Source organism: Callorhinus ursinus, unplaced genomic scaffold (genome assembly GCF_003265705.2).
Source record: "Callorhinus ursinus isolate GAN/ISIS: 27379988/994484 unplaced genomic scaffold, GSC_fseal_2.0 scaffold68, whole genome shotgun sequence".
NCBI lineage: Eukaryota > Metazoa > Chordata > Mammalia > Carnivora > Otariidae > Callorhinus > Callorhinus ursinus.
The window spans coordinates 4,096,189-4,099,560 of NW_027397130.1; the positions used below are offsets into that span (position 1 = coordinate 4,096,189).

General features: G+C 54.0%; 1 long non-coding RNA gene across 1 annotated transcript in view; it reads right to left on the reverse strand.

Moving 5' to 3' along the window:
- LOC112814446 (uncharacterized) overlaps positions 1–943 on the reverse strand; it is a 14,462-nt gene extending 13,519 nt beyond the window's left edge. The window contains exon 1 of the long non-coding RNA XR_003205765.2: positions 813–943. This is a non-coding gene — a long non-coding RNA (uncharacterized lncRNA). The remainder of the gene's footprint in view (positions 1–812) is intronic.
- Between the last annotated feature and the right edge of the window lie 2,429 nt (positions 944–3,372).

Consider the following 3,372-nt stretch of genomic DNA (forward strand, 5'->3'; position numbering starts at 1 on the left):
GGGGCTGGGAGACCCCCGATCCTGACCCTTACCTATAAGGCTTAAAAATATGGAAATGCAATTAGCAGCCTCTGCAGCCTAATGAGGCCTCTCTAAAATGCTGATAAAATACTACTCAAGGAAAATGCTTGAGAGCCTCTTCAAACTTTCCAAAATGTGAAGTGTGTCCTTATGGAGAAAACGCCAATCTAGTCTCCTTTCTTCAAGGTTCAAGATTAATTAGGGGCTTATTTAGTGCATGAATGACGAAACAAATGAACTCTTGGATCACAAAGCATTGAAACCAATTTTTTAATCATTTTTTTTTTTTTTACAATTACATTCCTATCATAAAAGTCTTCATTAGACGTTGTCACCGGCATGTATTGTGCTAGGGGAAGTATTATCACCATGGGCTTTTGACAAGACTGTGTTTCCTTCCCATTAAAAGAGGGCTCTTAGAACAAAAGCCTTTTCTTTCTTCCTAACAGCTAAGGGCTGTGACTTGGAAGGCTAGTCTAAGCTCCAGGGGAAATTCAACTCCCTGTGTGTTCTCCTCAACCTGAGTGCACCTGCTTTTTCTGTAGACAAGGCTTCTTCCCAAATAGGATGGACCAACAAGGTGCAGGGTACGCGTGCCTGTCTCCCCGGACTGTGTGTCCATTTACACAGCCCTTTGTGAAGACAAGACAGGCATGGAGAGCCAAGTGAATCCTGCATCCCTCTCTCTCCTCCTCCCTACAAACCTTTGAGTGGAAGCCAATCTGGACAGCCACCTGTTACCACCAACCCATCGGTTCCTTTCATTTGGTAAATGGTTATGGTGCACCTACCAGCGCTGTGCCCTGTTAGGGGCTGGGGATACAGCAGTGAGTCCTGGATGCCGCTTTGCCTGCCTCTCTCCGGTGGGGCCCCCAGCTCAACCGGCAGGGGCCAGCTGGCCGACTGGGTGCAGAGCCCTGGATGTGCGTCCTTGGTCTGCCACGTGGGGCTTTCCAGCCCTGGCCAGCTCTGAGCTGGATGACGCAGACACGAAACCAACAAAAGAAGTCTGAACCACACTCCCCACTGCCTTGAGTGCATGCCCCACCCAGGGCAGCTGCTGGAGATCCGGCCAACTCGACATGTTGGCTCAGAGAAGGCCACGACTGCCACCATTATAAACAGGTGGGGTGTGGGAGCCTGCTCAAGGGAGCACATAACTGTCAGCAGTTGGGACATGGTCCTTTGCCGAGCTCTGTGACCTTGAACTTGTTCCTTAACCTCTCTGGACTTCTGTATCCTCATTTGTAAGGTAGGAAAAGTACTTTGCAGCTCTGTCGTGTGGATTACATCTTTATTTATGCAAGCAGAGCTGTGTTTTATTGTGCACTTGCCATGGACAAAGCATTTGGTTAGATACTCTCATATCCAGGGCTTCATTTATTCATCCCAGGAGGAAAGGGAAGGGGGACTACCTTTACCTCTATTTTATATATGAGGAGGCTCTTGTTGAAGGTGGAGCATTTGTCCAGTATCATGCAGCCAACCGGTCCCGCTGGATTCAGACCCAGGTGTTTTGACTCCCGTCAAATAATATAATGACTGCCGTCCTTGCTGTTCAACACCTGGAACAGCGGCGGGTACATAGAAGGCTCTCAACAAGGTGTGGCTGCTCTCGATCCCAAGTGCTGATGCCGTAGATGAAGGTGATGTCGGCTGTGGAACCCGCCACAGGCCGACCATGACCAGAAACGATCCAGGTAACTTGCAGCTATCACGGCCATTAACCTTGGTCGAGAGCTCCATGAGTGGGACGATGTGAGACCTTCCTCAGCAGGTCCCAGGTGCCCTGGGCCTGGGAACAGATGACAGATGGGGGCTGAGTGCGCAGCCTCAGCTGGACTGACGTGTGGCTTTGAGGCGCATTCCCGGAGGAGCAGAGGTGCTCCCCCATTCCATTCTCTTCCTTGGGGCAGGGAGCAGTCCTAAGGCTGCTCCAAACTCAAGAGAATTCACCTTCGATACTGTACCCACCTTCAACCACTACCCCTTGCAGCTAAAGGCGGGGGGCATTCCGGCCTCACTGCACACTCAGGATGGGGCACTCCCTGGGCTTTAGGGGGGCGCATCTTTGGGCACCACCCTGGAACTGGAAAGGCTGGCTATGGAGAAGGAAGTAGCCGTGGCCTGAGCCCCAGGACACGTGGCAGCCCAAGGGTTGGTCAGGCCTGTTGTGGGTGGGCTGCCCCCTGCCTTCTGCAGAGCCCTACTTGCTGCCCCATCGCCAGAGCACCCTGTCCTTGATGGACACGAAGGCGACGTGGTCTTCAGAGCGCCTGGAGGGCTGCAGGGGCTCAGCTACCAGATGACCAGAGGAGATGCGGAGAGAGCTCGGATTTACATCCACTTTACACCTCATTTGCGTAGGACCACATCCTGCCAAGCCCATACCTCTTGCTCATCCTCTTGTGGGGGTGACGGTGGGGCGGCAGGCAGGGAGGAGGACAGGGCCCCTGCCCGGGGCTGCAGTGGCAGGATCGGCTGTCCTGAGGCCCAGCGTTCCCTGCAAGACCTGCCAGTGGGCAGGAAGTTCTTCCTTTTCTGGGGGAGAGGGGGTCATTTCTCTCTTAGCCAAGAGCTCACTGGGCTAGGCGAGTGGCCCTTGTGGCTTTTTTTTTTTTTTTAAAGATTTTATTTATTTATTTGACAGAGAGAGACACAGCGAGAGAGGGAACACAAGCAGGGGGGGTGGGAGAGGGAGAAGCAGGCTTCCGGAGGAGCAGGGAGCCCGATGCGGGGCTCGATCCCAGGACCCCGGGATCATGACCTGAGCCGAAGGCAGACGCCTAACGACTGAGCCACCCAGGCGCCCCGCCCTTGTGGCTTAATGTCTATTTGGGTCACTTGGTTGCTGCTGCTGTCGGTAGCACGGTGGTCTGAGTGCTGTAGAAAAGGGGGAAATGCATTGTCCTAGGTTTGAAGGAAATTCTTCCTTCTACAGAAAATTCTTTCATTACCGTCACTTCAGGTGACCGAAGGCTCTGCCGGGCCCCTTCCTGGGCCAGGCTGGCGGGCCTGCCCACACCCTCCCCGTGGCATGCCAGGCCAAACACTGGGTCTGGGGGCTTCGGGGAGCCCCCTGGAACCTACCCCAGAGGGTCTGAGGCCTTTACCCCTTCCAGGTTTGGAAGGCAGAGGGACTGGGACAGAACACAGGTCTGGTTTGACTGTGCCCACCCTGGGCCCCCACCCTGACACCGAATTCCAGAAGGTGGGAAATGACCATGGAAGCAGTAACTGTGCACGTCACCTCTCTTTCCTCCTTTGGAAACGGACAGTAACTAACCAGGATTATGACACAGGGCTTTTCTACCCAGCGGACCACAATCCCTGCCGGGAGCTCCGTGGTCC